We start from the raw sequence: 19,429 nt of genomic DNA, 5'->3' as shown, positions 1-19,429 counted from the left end.
AGGCCAATCCGGGGCAATGAGAATTGCCTGCAATCTTCCTTTTCGAGTTGTTTTAGAACTCTTGGAATGAGAGGAATTGGAGGAAACAGGTAAACGAACAGGTAAGTCTACGGCATCTACCGCAACCGCCTGTGGGTCCCTTGTTGTGAAGCAGTAACAACAGAGCTTCTTGTTGAGACGAGAAGCTATCAGGTCTATCTGTGGACAACCCCACTGGTGAATGAGTTGTTGAAACACCTGAGGGTAGAGGCCCCATTCCCCCAGATGGAGGTCGTGCCTGCTTAGGAAGTCTGCTTCCCAGTTGTCCACTCCTGGAATGTAAATGGCTGAGATGGCCCTTGCGTTGGCTTCCACCCTGAGGAGTATTCTTGACACCTCTCGTATTGTGGCCCTGCTTCTTGTTCCACCCTGTCGGTTGATGTACGCTACCGCCATGGCGTTGTCCGACTACACCTGGATGGCCTGATTCCGAAGGAGACATGAGGCCTGTACTAGAGCATTGTAAATCGCTCTGAGTTCCAGGATGTTGATTGTTAGAGCAGATTACTGAAACGCCCATGCGTTCCTTGGGTCACAGCCACCCATCCCCGGAGGCTGGCATCCATTGTCAACAGAGTCCAAAACTGGGTATTGAAACTCCAACCCTCCACCAGATGGGAGACTTGTAACCACCATAGCAGGGATATCTGTGCTTTCGGCAACAGGGTTATATGCTGATGCATGTGCAGGTGAGATCCCGACCATTTGTCCAGCAAATTCAGTTGAAATGGTCACGCATGGAATCTGCCGTACTGGCTCGCCTCGTACGAGGCCACTATCTTGCTTAGCAAGCGAATGCAAAGATGAATTGAGATCACGCGAGGTTTCAGCACCGACCGGACCATAGACTGAATAGTCAAAGCCTTGTCCATTGGAAGGTAAACCCTCTGAGACACTGTATCCAGGCTCATTCCCAGGAACTGAATTCTCTGAGATGGTTCCAGGTGAGATTTCAGGAAATTGAGTATCCTTCCGTGATCCTTAAGCAGACGAGTAGTCAAGTCGATACTGTGCAGCAGCTGTTCCTGGGACACCTCTTTTATCAGGAGATCGTCCATATATGGGATTATATTGACGCTCATCATGCGCAATTGTAGCATCATCTATGCCATGACCTTTGTGAGTACCCTTGGGGCTATGGAGAGACCAAAGGGTAAGGCCTGAAACTGGAAATGTTGGTCCAGTACCGCGAACCGGAGGAACGCTTGGGGAAGGGGCCAAATTGGGATATGCATCCTTGATATCCAGGGACACCAGAAACTCCCCCTCCTCCCAGATTTGCTATCACTGCTCTTAGAGATTCCATCTTGAATTTGAACCCTCGAAGATGAGGGTTCAGGGATTTGAGGTTCAAGATCAGTCGTACAGAGCCGTCCGGCTTCGGGACTACAAAGAAACTTGAGTAAAACCCCAGTTTTTACACTGCCTTCTGTAAGGAAACTCTTGCTACCAGTGAAGCTGGTAAGCCTGAACTGAAGAATCTGAGAGGAGGGAGTTCCTGGAATTCCAGCCAATATCCTTGGGATATGAGGTCCCTGACCCAAGGATCCCTGCAGGACTCTGCCCATATGTGGGCGAAGTGTTGAAGGGGAGCACCTACCTGAAAGTTGCCTTGCTGCTGGGGAAGAGGATCCTGAGGTCTGGTCCGAATTTCCAGCAGCAGCTGGTTTACGGGACTTACAGCGAGTTCCTCTAGCAGCACCGGAGGCACCTCTGGCTTTGCCTCTGAATCTGGCCACCCAGAAGGAATGCAGAGAGGGCCCAGGATAGGGATGTCTAGCAGGTGGCGGAGCAGACGGCAGACATGTAGATTTACCTGCAGTTGCCTGAGATATCCACTTGTTCAGTTCTTCCCCAAACAAGGCATCACCTGTAAAGGGAATGTTCTCAACCCTTTTTTTAGAATCAGCATCTGCTGACCACTGTTGCTGCCATAGGGCTCTACGAGCCGATACTGCCATAGCAGTGGTAAGGCCGTTAATGATACTAAGTTTCTTAACAGCCTCACTCATAAAGTTTGCAGTATCTTGGATATGTTGTAGTAATGTAACTATCTTGTCCTGAGGCAGTGTAAGCAGCCCCTTCAGAATCTCATCAGACCATTTTACCATGGCTCTAGAAATCCAGCCGCATACTATGGTAGGGCGTTGGGCTACACCTGCTGCAATATAAATTTATTTAAGAGTGTTTTCAATTTTGCGATCAGTTGGGTCTTTAAGAGAAATGGCCCCAGGTATAGGCAAAACAATCTTACGTGATAGCATGGACACAGAGGTATCCACTGTCGGCGGGTTTTCCCAGAGTTTTCTATCCTCTGTAGGGGAAGGAAATGAATTTAAGCATCCATGTAGGGGTAATACATTTTTTTGTCAGGATTTAACCATGCTGCTTTAGCCAGGGAATCTAATTCCTTAGAAACCGGGAAGGTTGCAGAGGACTTTGGATTCACGTTAAAAACCAATTCCTCTGTCGGTTCTGCTTCCTTATCTGGGATATTGAGTACCTCTCTAATAGCATAAATGAGGGCCTCAACTACTGGGGACAGGGAATTATCCCCGTCCACCTCTGCACCTCCTTCATCAAACTCTGGTAGTTCAGACTCAGAGTCAGATTGCAATAATTGTGGGAAAATAAGATTTTAAACCTACCGGTAAATCTTTTTCTCCTAGTCCGTAGAGGATGCTGGGGACTCCGTAAGGACCATGGGGTATAGACGGGCTCCGCAGGAGACATGGGCACTCTTAAAGACTTTAGATGGGTGTGCACTGGCTCCTCCCTCTATGCCCCTCCTCCAGACCTCAGTTAGAGAACTGTGCCCAGAGGAGACGGACAGTACGAGGAAAGGATTTTTGTTAATCTAAGGGCAAGATACATACAAGCCCACACCATCCACACCGTACAACTTGGAACATAAGAACCAGTTAACAGTATGAAACAAAACAGCATCAGCCAGAGACTGATCAAAACTGTAACATAACCCTTATGTAAGCAATAACTATATACAAGTCTTGCAGAATGTAGTCCGCACTGGGACGAGTGCCCAGCATCCTCTACGGAGAAAAAGATTTACCGGTAGGTTTAAAATGTTATTTTCTCTTACGTCCTAGAGGATGCTGGGGACTCCGTAAGGACCATGGGGATTATACCAAAGCTCCAGACCGGGCGGGAGAGTGCGGATGACTCTGCAGCACCGATTGAGCAAACATGAGGTCCTCCTCAGCCAAGGTATCAAACTTGTAGAATTTAGCAAAAGTGTTTGAACCCGACCAAGACGCCGCTCGGCAAAGCTGTAATGCCGAGATGCCTCGGGCAGCCGCCCAAGAAGAGCCCACCTTCCTAGTGGATTGGGCCTTTACCGAATTTGGTAACGGCAATCCAGCCGTAGAATGAGCCTGCTGAATCGTGTTACAGATCCAGCGAGCAATAGTCTGTTTAGAAGCAGGAGCGCCAACCTTGTTGGCTGCATACAGGACAAACAGTGCCTCTGTTTTCCTAACCCGAGCCATCCTGGCTACATAAATCTTTAAGGCCCTGACTACATCAAGGGACTTGGAATCCTCCAAGCCACCCGTAGCCACAGGAACCACAATAGGTTGGTTCATATGAAAAGATGAAACCAGCTTAGGCAAAAATTGAGGGCGAGTCCTCAATTCTGCTCTATCCACATGGATAATCAGATAATCAGCCCCTTTTGTATATACGGCGAACTTTGAGCTCATGTCTAATTTTCCCACATCACTATTACAATCATACCACCTTGGGCACGCCCGACACCGTCTGATCTTGGAAGCTAAGCAAGGCTGGGCCTGGCCAGTACAAGGATGGGAGACCTCCTTAGAACATCGGGTGTTGTAAATGTACAGATGTTGGAGCGAAATCGGAATGATCCTCTAACTGTTGTGTGTGTACATATTGGGCTATCGGATTCCGCCTGGTTCCAATTGTTTATATGGTTCACGTACTCTCTGTCTCCACATGTTTGTAATAACTTCCCTTGGGGCTCTCCCACCCCCAATAAATCTCCTTTTGTATCATTCTATTATCTCAAATGAAGCCTCTGTATTGTGGCTCCATCTCTTCCTCTGACTGCCTTTCTTTGCTACAACCACCTCTTGATGAAAATCCTAGCAGTTAGCAGGTCCACATACTACAAGTTTGGTGCATCTGGATATGTGCGCTATACATAGGAATTTAATTAGCAATATGTGGTGCTCCTATATTTATTCATTTTCACTTTTTCCATCTTATATCCATTTTTTATGTATACACTAATATTCATATTTGTCCCCCCTTTTTTAAACTGTTGTGCCGTATTTGCTGATTCTACCTTTTATTGTATCTTTTATATATCCATATACCCGTGAGTCAAGGATCAAAATCCAAGAATAAACTATACTCAGGGAACTGTCCCAGGCGATCGATCCTGACTCCAAAAACATGGCCGCGGTGAATACAGAACACATAGGAACTATAGTAGCAGGAACTAGCAGACGGAGGACTCTGTTTCCTGCTCCACGTATGAAGGAACTGGTCCGCCGCAATAAAGATCCCCTTCAATAGAACGGACGTGTCCCGCTATACGGAGCGCGCGCATGCGCACTCTGCAGAACTGGTCCGCCGTAACCAAGATCACATTCAATAGAACGGACGCGTCCCGCTATACGGAGCGCGCGCATGCGCATTCTGCAGAAATGGATACCGGATGTGGGGCGGATGTGAGGTCATACACTGCCCGGACAGGAAGTCCACGGCTATATGATATATTTCATGCCTTACACATGTTTTACTGTATTTTTCAAACAACATTTTTAATATATGATGCTCTGATATGTATAAGTATATTTTATTTGTGTCTTAGTATGCTTTATGGCCGTTTTTGAATCTGTTAACTAATTAACCACAGGAAGTGATGCAAGCACCACTTCCTTCATAGGATGAGTATATATAGTAGTGCTGTCTCTAGTCTCAAATCACCCCTTGATGCAGTCCACACAGGACGAAACGCGTTGGGTGCTACCTTGATCTAACCTCAAACACTAAGTTAAGATATTTACTCCTCTTTTCTTTGAAATTTGATTGCTTTTATTCCTGTATATTTTATGTCCTACTTTTTATGCTCCTTTTCTCTTGGAGTTTTTTTACGAGTATTTTATGCGTTTTTGTGTATGTATTTTTTCTGTATTAATTCCCACCTTTTTAAGACCTGGGTTTGTTTTAGGGCTTCATAGATAAATGATTTTCCTTTTTTACTAAACTGCCTAGTTTTTATAATATTATCTGGCACCAGTGGTCGCCTGTAGTACCTCATTCCCTGTCCACACACTTTTATTCAAGGCATCTATACCAGTGCCTTATCTTACCTGAGGTAAATAGGCTGACGCCCTAATAAACTATAGGGAGTGCCCACTAAGCAGTTCTTTTTGTTTTTTTAGTCATTTTACTGTTTGGTCCTAATACTAGTGTTGATATTAGAGATACTGCATCTGTGGTGCTGACAGCTTCCTTGGTACACACATATATATATATATATATACATACATACATACTCACTGCGCCAAATAAATGTGGCCCCCCCCCCCTCTTTTTTTGCCCTGTGTACTTGTGTTCAGCAGGGGAGAGTCCGGGGAGCCAGCTTCTCTGCAGCGTGATGTGGAGAAAATGGCGCTGGTTAGTGCTGTGGGATCAAGCTCCACCCCCTCAACGGCGGGCTTCGGTCCCGCTCAAATCTTTATACTGGTGGGGGTTTATTTAATATACTGCCTCCGCAGTATATATATATATCAATGCCAGTGTCCCTAGAGGTTTATAATTGCTGCCCAGGGCGCCCCCCCTGCACCCTGCACCCATACAGTGCCGCCAGTGTGTGTGTGAATGTGGGAGCAATGGCGCGCAGCGTTACCGCTGCGCGGTACCTCATTGAAGATCTGAAGTCTTCTGCCGCCTTTGAAGTCTTCTTTCTTCTCATACTCACCCGGCTTCTATCTTCCGGCTCTGTTAGGAGGACGGCGGCGCGGCTCCAGGACGAACGGCGAGGGTGAGACCTGCGTTCCGACCCTCTGGAGCTAATGGTGTCCAGTAGCCTAAGAAGCAGAGCCTATCATTTAAGTAGGTCTGCTTCTCTACCCTCAGTCCCACGATGCAGGGAGCCTGTTGCCTGTTGCCAGCAGTGCTCCCTGAAAATAAAAAACCTAACAAAAGTCTTTTTCAGAGAAACTCAGTAGAGCTCCCCTGCAGTGCATCCAGTCTCCTCTGGGCACAGGATCTAACTGAGGTCTGGAGGAGGGGCATAGAGGGAGGAGCCAGTGCACACCCATCTAAAGTCTTTAGAGTGCCCATGTCTCCTGAGGAGCCCGTCTATACCCCATGGTCCTTATGGAGTCCCCAGCATCCTCTAGGACGTAAGAGAAAGTGCATTTATGAGAGACCAACAGGGGAGGAGCCTGCCTGTGGTTGGCAGCAGCTAACATGAATGTGTCCACCATAAGGGGTCATTCCGAGTTGATCGCTAGCTGCCGTTGTTCGCTGCGCAGCGATCAGTGTAAAAAATGGCTAATCTGCGTATGCACAGCAATGCGCACGTGCGTCATACGGGTACAAAGTCCATTGTGGTATTGCACTGGTTCTAGTGACGATTCCTATCGCACAGACGGCCGCAAGGTGATTGACAGAGGGCGTTTCTAGGTGTCAACTGACCGTTTTCAGGGAGTGCTTAGAAAAACGCAGGCGTGTCGAGGAAAACGCAGGCATGGCTGGGCGTTCGCTGGGCGGGTGTGTGACGTCAAAAGTCGTCCCTCCGTCATTAGAATCAACGCACAGGATAAGTAACTACAGGGCTGGTCTTGTTTTGCACAAAAAGATTTTGCAGGCGCTCTGCTGCACAGGCGTTCGCACTTCTGCAAAGCGAAAATACACTCCCTGGTGGGCGTCGACAATGCGTTTGCACAGCTGTTAAAAACTGCTAGTGAGCGATCAACTTGGAATGACCCCCATAGTCTGTTTCAGGGTTTGTCTTTCTTGTTTAGCTATAGCTAACTCTGAATTAATACTTGTGATCATAGTTTTAAATGATTCCATCCACTCAGGTTCCTGCACATTACTACCCTGTGAAGGTAGTTAGCTTTGGGTACACATTAGGGACCCCTGTGAGGAAGGTGTAAACCTAGCCTTGCATAAAGTACACACAGACTTATTTACAGACATGCTTGAGCAGAAAACACATAGATTAGTATGATAACACAGTCTAGTATTAGTGAGATGGCACACTTATTCCAGACCACCCTGAATGGAGTGGCACAGAGAGGATGGGACCAGCATACTACACCACAGACGAGCAGCGCCCCGCTGGGTGTCTCTTATGTGTATTTTTCCACACAGCGGTATAACCGCTGACTATGTGCTCCCTGCTTTACTATAACCCCCTGGTACCATAAAATTGGTGATTCAGTGGGTCCTGTGGAGGAGCAGTCTCCTCATGCAGCCTATTCAGAGCAGCAGCAGGAAATGGCGCCTTTTAGCCACTTGGTCCCACTCTCCGGGAAGCCCCGCCTCCATAATGGTGTTCGGTCCCTACATGTTATTTATACATGCTTCTCCTTGTGTGTGTAAAAATAAGATTTTAAACCTGCCGGTAAATCTTTTTTTCCTAGTCCGTAGAGGATGCTGGGGACTCCGTAAGGACCATGGGGTAGAGACGGGCTCCGCAGGAGACATGGGCACTCTAAGACTTTAGATGGGTGTGAACTGGCTCCTCCCTCTATCCCCCTCCTCCAGACCTCAGTTAAAAAACTGTGCCCAGAGGAGATGGACAGTACGAGGAAAGGATTTTTGTTAATCTAAGGGCGAGATACATACCAGCCCACACCATCCACACCGTACAACATGGTATATACTAAACCAGTTAACAGTATGAACAAAACAGCATCAGCCAGAGACTGATCTCAACTGTAACATAACCTTTATGTAAGCAACAACTATATACAAGCCTTGCAGAATTTGTCCGCACTGGGACGGGCGCCCAGCATCCTCTACGGACTAGGACAAAAAGATTTACCGGTAGGTTTAAAATCTTATTTTCTCTTACGTCCTAGAGGATGCTGGGGACTCCGTAAGGACCATGGGGTTTATACCAAAGCTCCAGACCGGACGGGAGAGTGCGGATGACTCTGCAGCACCGATTGAGCAAACATGAGGTCCTCATCAGCCAGGGTATAAAACTTGTAGAATTTTGTAAAAGTGTTTGAACCCGACCAAGTAGTTGCTCGGCAAAGCTGTAATGCCGAGACGCCTCGGGCAGCCGCCCAAGAAGAGCCCACCTTCCTAGTGGAATGGGCCTTTACCGAATTTGGTAACGGCAATCCAGCCGTAGAATGAGCCTGCTGAATCGTGTTACAGATCCAGCGAGCAATAGTCTGCTTAGAAGCAGGAGCGCCAACCTTGTTGGCTGCATACAGGACAAACAGTGCCTCTGTTTCCCTAACCCGAGTCGTCCTGGCTACATACATTTTTAAGGCCCTGACTACATCAAGTGACTTGGAATCCTCCACGTCACCCGTAGCCAAAGGCACCACAATAGGTTGGTTCATATGAAACGACGAAACCACTTTAGGCAGAAATTGAGGATGAGTCCTCAACTTTGCTCGATCCACATGGAAAATAAGATAGGGGCTCTTGTGAGACAAAGCCGCCAATTCGGACACCCGCCTCGCAGATGCCAAGGCCAACAACATGACCACTTTCCAAGTGAGAAATTTTAATTCAACTGTTTGAAGAGGTTAAAACCAGTGTGATTTAAGGAACTGTAACACCACATTAAGGTGCCACTGGGGGCACAAAAGGAGGTTGGATGTGCAGCACTCCCTTTACAAAAGTCTGGACTTCTGGAAGAGAAGCCAATTCCTTCTGAAAGAATATAGATAAGGCCGAAATCGGCACCTTAATGGAGCCTAACTTTAGGCCCATATCCACTCCTGTCTGTAGAAAATGGAGGAAACGACCCAGCTGAAAATCTTCCGTAGGAGCATTCTTGGCTTCACACCAAGATACATATTTCCTCCAGATACGGTGATAGTGCTTCGCCGTTACCTCCTTCCTAGCTTTGATTAGAGTAGGGATGACTTCCCCCGGAATACCTTTCCTAGCTAGGATTTGGTGTTCAACCGCCATGCCGTCAAACGTAACCGCGGTAAGTCTTGGAACACACAGGGCCCCTGTTGCAACAGGTCCTCCCTGGGAGGAAGAGGCCACGGATCTTCTGTGATCATTTCCTGAAGATCTGAATACCAGGCCCTTCGAGGCCAATCTGGGACAATGAGTATTGTCTGCACTCTTGTTCGTCTTATGATTCTCAATATTTTTGAGATAAGTGGAAGCGGAGGGAACACATAGACCGACTGAAACACCCATGGTGTCACCAGGGCGTCCACCGCCACTGCCTGAGGGTCCGTCGACCTGGAACAATACGTCCGAAGCTTTCTGTTGAGGCGTGACGCCATCATGTCTATTTGAGGAAGTCCCCAACGAATTGTTACCTCTGCAAAGACCTCTTGATGAAGTCCCCACTCTCCTGGATGGAGATAGTGCCTGCTGAGGAAGTCTGCCTCCCAGTCTACTCCCGGAATAAAGACCGCTGACAGATTGCTTACATGATTTTCCGCCCAGCGAAGAATCCTGGTGGCTTCTGCCATTGCTGCTCTGCTCCTTGTCCCGCCCTGGCGGTTTACATGCGCCACGGCTGTGACGTTGTCTGACTGGATCAGAACAGGTAGGTTGCGAAGAAGATTCTCCGCATGTTGTAGGCCGTTGTATATGGCCCTTAATTCCAGCACATTGATGTGTAGACAAGCCTCCTGGCTTGACATATTCCCTGAAAAAAAAAAAAATTCTTCTTGTGTGACTGCTCCCCATCCTCGGAGGCTCGCGTCCGTGGTCACAAGAACCCAATCTTGAATGCCGAACCTGCGACCCTCTAGAAGGTGAGCACTCTGGAGCCACCACAGGAGAGAGACCCTGGCTTATCCTCCGGATGCATCTGTAGATGGGACCCTGACCACTTGTCCAGAAGGTCCCACTGAAAGTTCTCGTATGGAACCTGCCGAACGGAATGGCCTCGTAGGCCGCCACCATCTTTCCCAATACTCGAGTGCATTGATGAACTGACACTCTTTTTGGTTTCAGCAGGTCCTTGACCATGTTCTGGAGTTCCTGGGCTATTTCCATTGGGAGAAAAACCCTTTTTTTTCCATGTCCAGAATCATGCCCAAAAATGACAGCCGAGTTGTCAGAACCAACTGCGACTTTGATAGATTTAGAATCCAGCCGTGTTGTTGTAGTACTCTCAGGGAGAGAGACACGCTTTTTAGTAACTGATCTCTTGATCTTGCCTTTATCAGGAGATCGTCCAAGTATGGAATAATTGTGACCCCCTGCTTGCGCAGGAGCACCATAATTTCCGCCATTACCTTGGTGAAAATTCTCGGGGCCGTGAATAGCCCAAACGGCAACGTCTGAAACTGGTAATGACAATCCTGTACAGCTAATCTCAGGTACGCCTGATGAGGAGGATATATGGGGACATGAAGGTATGCATCCTTTATGTTTAGTGATACCATAAAATCCCCCCCTTCCAGGCTGGAGATCACTGCCCAGAGAGATTCCATCTTGAATTTGAACCTCTTCAAATATAGGTTTAGGGATTTTAGATTCAGAATTGGTCTGACCGAGCCATCCGGCTTCGGGACCATAAATAGGGTTGAATAAAACCCTTTCCCCTGTTGCACTAGGGGAACCCTGATAATCACTTGCTGTTGACACAGCTTTTGTATGGCAGCTGAAACTATTTCCCTCTCTGGGGGAGAAGCTGGCAAGGCCGATTTGAAAAATCGGTGTGGAGGCACATCTTCGAACTCCAGCTTGTAGCCTTGGGATACAATTTCGACCACCCAAGGATCCAAATCCGACTGAACCCAGACTTGGCTGAAGAGTCGAAGACGTGCGGACTCCCGCAGCGGAGCCCCAGCGTCATGCGGTAGATTTTGTAGAGGCTGGGAGGATTTTTGTTCCTGGGAACTAGCCGTAGCTGGTGTTCTTTTCCCTCTACCTCTGGCGAAGAATGAAGAGCCACGCCCCTTTCTGAACTTATGAGACCGAAAGGACTGCATCTGGTATTGAGGTGTTTTCTTCTGCTGTGGGGGAACGTAAGGCAAAAAAGAAGACTATCTTTATCTAGGGTGTTAATGTCAGATGACAAGTTATCTGCCCAAGCTGCAATTGCGCTACCCACCCATGCCGACGCTACTGCAGGTCTGAGCAGGGCTCCCGTAGTCGCACAAATTGATTTTAAGGTAGTTTCCTGCCTGCGATCCGCAGGATCCTTTAGGGCCGCCGTGTACGGGGACGGTAGTGCCACCTTTTTGGATAAGCGCGTCAAGGCCTTGTCCACCGTGGGCGAGGATTCCCACCATACCCTGTCCTTTGAGGGGAAAGGATACGCCATAAGAATTCTCTTGGGAACCTGCAGTCTCTTGTCTGGAGTTTCCCAAGCCTTTTCAAATAAAGCGTTCAGCTCATGAGATGGGGGAAACGTTACCTCAGGTTTCTTTTCCTTAAACATGCAGACCCTCGTGTCAGGGACAGAGGGGTCCTCTGTGATATGCAAAACATCTTTTATTGCAATAATCATATATTGAGTACTCTTGGCCACTCTTGGGCGCAACCTTGCATCATCATAGTCGACACTGGAGTCGGAATCTGTGTCGGTATCAGTGTCTGCTATCTGGGAAAAGGGACGTTTATGGGACCCTGAAGGGTCTAGTGACACAGTAACATCCATGGATTGACTCCCTACTTTGTCCTTGGACTCTGCTTTGTCCAATCTCTTATGTAATAAAGCCACATTAGCATTTAAAACATTCCCCATGTCCAACCAATCAGGTGTCGGCTGTGCCGACGGAGACACCACCACCATCTGCTCTGCTTCCTCCGTAGACGAGCCTTCCGCTTCAGACATGTCGACACACACGTACTGACACCCCCACACACACTGGGATATATGAAAATGGGGACAGACCCACAATAAGGCCCTTTGGAGAGACAGAGAGAGAGTATGCCAGCACACACCCAGCGCCACTAGATACTGAAACAGAGTCCCAGCTTGTACAGCGCTTTATATATAGAATTAGCACCAAATAAATGTGCCCCCCCCTCGTTTTTGCCCCCTGTCACTTGTTCAGCAGGGGAGAGTCCGGGAGCAGCTTCTCTGCAGCATGCTGTGGAGAAAATGGCGCTGGTTAGTGCTGGAAGATCAAGCTCCAACTCCTCGACGGCGGGCTTCGGTCCTGCTATTTTTATTATACTGGCAGGGGAATTATTATATACTGCCTCCGCAGTATCTATATACGTGTGCCAGTCTTATGTGAGGTAAAAATTGCTGCCCAGGGCGCCCCCCCTGCGCCCTGCACCCTTGCTGTGCCTGTGTGTGTTGTGGGAGCAGTGGCGTGCAGCGCGACCGCTGCGCGGTACCTCATGAAGATCTGAAGTCTTCTGCCACCTTTAAAGTCTTCTTGCTTCCTATACTTACCCGGCTTCAATCTTCCGGCTCTGTGAGGAGGACGGCGGCGGCGTGACTCTGGGACGAACAACAAGGACGACACCTGTGTTCCGACCCTCTGGAGCTAATGGTGTCCAGTAGCCTAAGAAGCAGAGCCCATCAGTCCAGGAAAGTGGGTCTGCTTCTCTCCCCTCAGTCCCACGATGCAGGGAGCCTGTTGCCAGCAGTGCTCCCTGAAAATAAGAAACCTAACAAAAGTCTTTTCACAGAAACTCAGTAGAGCTCCCCTGTAGTGCATCCAGTCTCCTCTGGGCACAGGATCTAACTGAGGTCTGGAGGAGGGGCATAGAGGGAGGAGCCAGTTCACACCCATCTAAAGTCTTAGAGTGCCCATGTCTCCTGCGGAGCCCGTCTATACCCCATGGTCCTTACGCAGTGCCCAGCATCCTCTAGGACGTAAGAGAAAAGAGTGCGCAACCCCCTTTTACAAATATAACGCCAGTGTGGGTACACAGCGGGCACCGCGGCCCATAGCCGAGTGATCACTGTCCATTCATGCCGCCATTTGCACCGGGGTTCCGCTCACCGGGACCCCGGTGCATCATTCACCGCACCGCATCTGCTTCAGCATCTGTTAGGGGTGGCGGCATGCTGCCGATGTGGGCTCACACCCGAGGGGTATGAGAAACATCACCTCAGGAGCTCAGTGTCCTGTCAGCAGGGATACGAACCATTAACTCTGAGGAAGTTGGTTCGGTCTCCCCCCCTCCCCCCCCCCCCCTTAGTCCCACGACGCAGGCAGACTGGTTGCCAGGCAGTGCTGCCTGAAAATAACAAACTAAAATAAATTCCTGACTAAAACTCTCTGGAGAGCAACAGAATGCACCCGGTTCCTTGGGCACATTTTCTAAACTGAGTCTGCTAGGAGGGGCATAGAGGGGAGGAGCCAGCACACACTATTAATTTCTTAGTGTCAGACTCCAATGGACCCGATCTATACCCCATGGTAATCTGCAATACCCAGTATCCACTAGGACGTTAGAGAAATCTTCAATTGCTCAAAGATGCCGCATGTATAAAGGCAGCCCCTATGTCCATTCACACGTTGGGTAGTGTCAGAAGGCTAGACTAGTGAGGTTTACATCTTTGCCCATTGAACCTCTTCAGTTGTTTAGTATATCTGCACACACCTAGTGCACTTCCAGATAGTGCATATATACCGCGATGTAGCCAGCGTGGACGAGTGCAAAACAAAAGGGTTTAGCAGTGCACAAGGACCTTATTCAGGTTTGTTAGTAAACCAAAAAAGCACACTCATTGGCAAAACCATGTTGCACTGCAGGTGGGGCAGATGTAACATGTGCAGAGAGAGTTAGATTTGGGAGGGGTGTATTCAAACTGAAATCTAAATTGCAGTGCAAAAAAGATTGCAGCCAGTATTTACCCTGCACAGAAACAATATAACCCACCCAAATCTAACTCTCTCTGCACATGTTATATCTGCCCCACCTGCAGTGCAACATGGGTTTTCCCATTAGTGTGCTTTTTTGGTTGGGCAACAAACCTGAATTACCCAAGTGTGCATCACAAATTAGCACCTATATTTCTGCATAGTAGTACTGTATGTTCAGTACAATCAGTGACAACACTAGGAGATATAGCCCTAGCAAAATTGTAGAAATACACATCATGAAGCAATGAAATGAGACCCCAATAAGACACTTATTGATTCTGCAATCACACCCATGATGATTATCATTAATTATCTTCACAATGGATTAGCCTACATAAGCCAAAAGAAAATAGCTGCACTATACGTAATGCTATATGTTTACCATTCTATGGGGGTCATTCCGAGTTGATCGCTAGCTGCCGTTGTTCACTGCGTAGCGATCAGTGAAAAAAACAGCTAATCTGCGCATGCACCGCAATGCGCACGCGTGTCGTACGGGTACGAAGTCCTTTGTAGTTTTGCACTGGTTCTAGCGACAATTCCAATCGCACAGCCGAACGCAAGGAGATTGACAGGAAGTGGGAGTTTCTGGGTGGCAACTGACCATTTTCTGGGAGTGTTTGGAAATATGCAGGCGTGGCCGGGCGTTTGCTGGGCGGGTATCTGACATCATTACCATGTCATTTGTCGCAGAAATCATCGCACAGAATAAGTACATTAACTACAGGGCTGTTCTTGTACTGCACAAAATGTGTTTGCTGCCGCGCGGCTGCACAGGCGTTCACACTTCTGCAAAGTGAAAATACACTCCCCCGTGGGCGGCGACTATGCGTTTGCACGGCTGCTAAAAGTAGCTAGCGAGCGATCAACTCGGAATGAGGGCCTATATGCAAATACGGTAATCTGCAAAAAAAAAAAAAAAATACTAATACCCCTTTTCCACCGAAAAACCCAGGTCAGACCCCATTTACAGTTGTTTCTGGGTGCAGTGTTTCTGTTTATCCCCATAGGCTTTAAACAGGACCCGGGTTGAATGATTTGGGTCACCCATTGAAACTGCGGCGTTACCTAGGTAACTGGGCCTGGATTATTTATTTGGGACCATTTTCCACTGAGATGCGACCCGAGTTGACCTGGCAATAACCCTGGTATTTGCGTCAGTGGAAAAGGGGTATAAATTTAGTTATATTTTTGTTTTCAATGTGAATATGATCTGCTGTATTATTTACTTTTTAAAAACAGAAGGAAAAATCACATCTACAGACAGTAACAAAGCAGTTCCGCCGAGTAGACCAATCACATCATAAACAGTAAGAACCATGCAATGATCAATGAAGGAATACGTTGTGCTGTGTGTAAAGAGACTAAAGGGGCATACACACTGTGTGATACGCTCCTTCAGCTATATCGCACAGTGTGCTCCCTTCCCTCCTGGGCCGCCTGTAAACGATATCGCTCAGTGACGTCACGCCGTGGCAATACATGCAGTCTTGGCCAACATAGCCATAATTGAGCTACATGCACAGACAACAGAGGGGACCGTTAACGACCCGGGCTATCCTATTAGCCCAGATGCCGGCACTTATCAGGACTAATGTTGGCGCTAATATAAGGCAGTCCTGTCAACTCCCCATGTACCACAAAAAATAAATCCCATAGTGTATTTTAAAAAAAGAAAAGAGGGGGGAAGGTGTGTGGCTGGGGGCCCAAATCGGCATCTTACCTAGGTCTCATGATGTCTAACGACGTTGCGACGACACATTGAGCCGCGAATTGGAAAGGGCGGGTAAGCCATCAAGTCAGTCTTTAGTGTGCCCAACATTACTGTAGAGGAAGAATGCACAATACCTGGCCTGGGCCAGCAATTTATGGTCCTTCAGTGGTACCATTACATGTATATAATGCATGTTTACTTCATATGTAACGTTTTATTTCATTTAAACACTTCCACCAGCACTATACAGAAGGGAATATTGTGTAACAAATTCCAAGCTGTGCTGATGACAAGAAAGAAGAAGAAAAAAAAAAAAAAGGATTCCTGAGTTGAGAAATGTAACCAGTGAATGTCCAGCCCAGAAATGGAGGTGTGTAACAAGTACATTATTCACAAAATAAACTTATAACATACATTACATGATACATGTCACGGAGCCGAAGCCTTGGTGGACTCCGAGGTGGCTTCTCTCCCTGCCATCCCGGTGGGCACGTGGTGCTGCGGCTGGCGGTTCCCCGGTCCATAGGCGCCGCCATGTCAGTTTGTAAATCACGTCAATGGGAGAGGAGCAGGAAGTTTAAAAGGAGTATCGTCGCTGCAAAGCTACCCCCCAGGCTCACGTTTCTCAGCTACAGAGTTCCAGTGCTTCCAGCACACAGTGTATCTCTCAGCTACAGAGTTCCAGTTCCATTGCTTCCAGCATACAGCGTGTCTCTCAGCTCACCGATTCCAGTGCTTCCAGCACACAGTGTATCTCTCAGCTACAGAGTTCCAGTTCCAGTGCTTCCAGCATACAGCGTGTCTCTCAGCTCACAGATTCCAGTGCTTCCAGCACAGTGTGTCTCTCAGCTCACAGAATCCAGTGCTTCCAGCACACAGTGTGTCTCTCAGCTCAGATTCCAGTGCTTCCAGCATACAGCGTGTCTCTCAGCTCACAGATTCCAGTGCTTCCAGCATACAGCGTGTCTCTCAGCTTACAGTCTCCAGCGCTTCCAGCTCTCATTCAGTGTTCTTCAGCATCATTCTTAAGTCATCTTTCATTCTGTGTTCTTCAGCATCGTTTACAAGTCATCGTTTCATTCCTCATTCAGTGCATCGTTCACAAACTTAAGTTATCTATTAATCCTAAATGAGGAAGACCTACATTCGGCCATCTCTATTTCGACCCAACTACGGTTTTACTTCCCAACCATCGGAAGAATCCCCAAGTTCTCAATTCTCTCAACCCAGGTCCGTGACAATAATGAAGTATATTTTACACAGTATAATCTCTACTCTTTCATAAAAGGAGATCTTGATTAATTAAAAAAAAAACATTACATTACATTACATTAAACTTATATTTCTAAGAGTAATAAGAGAAGATTATTTATTCTTAATGTACGTATCAGTCTATCTAGTCTTCAAATCTCTTGGCTTCCTTATCTTCATTGATAATGTAATTTGGTTCCTACCACTTTTGGTTCTGGGTTATAAATAGGAGTCTGGTTATATTTTTTTAATATTTTTTTTTTATATCTTTTTCATACTTTATTTTCTGTTTAACTTGATTTGATGACCAAGTGTTCCATGGTAAGGTTATGCTGAGCTTTTAAACTGATTTACTGAAATAATCGAAAATGTAAAAATCTAAGAATATAAACTTATGGAATTAGACTCATTTTTTGCATTTTATATGTGATGCTAGTTTATTATATAAGGAAATTATTATTTCAAGCAGGGAAACAAAATATTCTACTTTCATTTCTTTTTCTCTTCTTTTTTTGCAATAAATGCAGGCTATGTTACGTAACCTGAAAGTAGACCTATTAGCATTGAACTGCCTGAGTGATTCCATTACCTTCCATACAACTATACTAATTTGACACTTTGACGTATGTAATCCACAAACATTATATTTAACCTGCTAAAGGCAATTCAAAATAAATAATGTCATTTTAGAGTTAAGTGTAGGTGCTGTAATGATTACAAAGCATAACATCATACACATCAAGAGAATATTTATGTAATTGTTGCTCTGACATGTACTTGGTATTTCGTAACTACATAAGCTGCAAAGTTGACATTAGCTACTTTAGAAATGTTGCTAAAACACCAAACAAAAAAAAGTATTTTCAGATAAACACATTATTAATACAACATGAAAAGAACAAGTAAGCTTTAGGGGGGTATCCTATTAGCTGCGGCAAATAAATGCAGCTAATGGATCACCATGGGGCTATCCAATTAGCCTTGACCACCGGCACTTATCAGTGATTAGGCACACAAAGCAGAATCCCCAATAAGATGCCCTCAGAGGCCTGCTTTTCAGCAATGACACATGGGTCAGCGAACTTATCCCAGATCGTGTGTGTTATCGCCCAAAAATGGGTCATTTACTGCATGGTAAAAACAATTTAGCTGGACCAAGTTTTTTTGCCTAGCACTTTTCGCTATTTTTTAGGGCGAATGGGGATTTGCCCTATTCAATAGCAGGGCCTTTTTTTTGCCTAGGCGGCACATTCAGCAGGAGCAAACAAAAACATGTGGATCGGTGAATCCACATGTTTTCGCACCTGCGCCGGTGAAAACGCAGCCCGTTTTCATCGATTTTTGAGGCACTTTTCGCCAAAGTGAAAAGTCATTGGCGAAAATGCCTTAAAAACAGACGAAAATGGACGAATACGCAGGGGGGTGAATTCGATAGCTCTGAAATAGTTGTAGCTATTTGAATACCCCCCTAATAGAGCAATATCATAAGGCTAATGCTAGTTACTAAAACATGATAGTGTAAGTCGACCAGCTTGGTGCCCAGTTCTAGTTATTAAAACACAGTTTATCTCTCAGCTACAGAGTTCCAGTTCCAGTGCTTCCAGCATACAGCGTGTCTCTCAGCTCACAGATTCCAGTGCTTCCAGCACAGTGTGTCTCTCAGCTCACAGAATCCAGTGCTTCCAGCACACTGTGTGTCTCTCAGCTCACAGATTCCAGTGCTTCCAGCATACAGCGTGTCTCTCAGCTCACAGATTCCAGTGCTTCCAGCATACAGCGTGTCTCTCAGCTTACAGTCTCCAGCGCTTCCAGCTCTCATTCAGTGTTCTTCAGCATCGTTCTTAAGTCATCTATCATTCTGTGTTCTTCAGCATCGTTCACAAGTCATCGTTTCATTCCTCATTCAGTGCATCGTTCACAAACTGAAGTTATCTATTAATCCTAAATGAGGAAGACCTACATTCGGCCATCTCTATTTCGACCCAACTACGGTTTTACTTCCCGACCATCGGAAGAATCCCCAATTTCTCAATTCTCTCAACCCAGGTACTTTTTTGTAATTGGATATTTTTTATTTCACTTTTTAGACTAGTGCCGGAGTTGATCTTTTGTGGCTGATTAGTAATAGTCATGTAAATAAGGAAGTGGGAGCACTACAAAAATAGGTGAACACCAAATTAAAATATTAATTCTTGCAAAGAATTCACAATGTGAAGTGTCGGTGGTATATTTTTTCCTCAAGCCATAACGAACACCAGTGAAACAAAGTCAGCTGTCTGTGAACACATACCTAAACATACAAATATGTTTTTATACTAATCACAAATTCATGAGACTGAAGGTGGCACAGCTATAGCAAACCCTTAGAAAAACATCCTGAATAAATCCTATATAGTAAAAGGCTAACACTGCTCCTCACCTCCGTAGG

General features: G+C 46.6%; 1 protein-coding gene and 1 pseudogene across 1 annotated transcript in view; one reads left to right on the top strand and one right to left on the bottom strand.

Annotated features, from left to right (window-relative positions):
• The window catches only part of CRYBG1 (crystallin beta-gamma domain containing 1), a 542,544-nt gene that overhangs the window by 433,514 nt on the left and 89,601 nt on the right, over positions 1–19,429 (bottom strand). The gene's annotated exons all lie outside the window — the stretch shown is intronic.
• Positions 3,779–3,897, top strand: LOC134912163 (5S ribosomal RNA; annotated as a pseudogene).

The sequence above is a fragment of the Pseudophryne corroboree genome, chromosome 4 (assembly GCF_028390025.1).
Source record: "Pseudophryne corroboree isolate aPseCor3 chromosome 4, aPseCor3.hap2, whole genome shotgun sequence".
Taxonomy (NCBI): domain Eukaryota; kingdom Metazoa; phylum Chordata; class Amphibia; order Anura; family Myobatrachidae; genus Pseudophryne; species Pseudophryne corroboree.
Note: the sequence above shows the minus strand (reverse complement) of the source record. Positions and strands in the feature narration are given on the sequence as shown.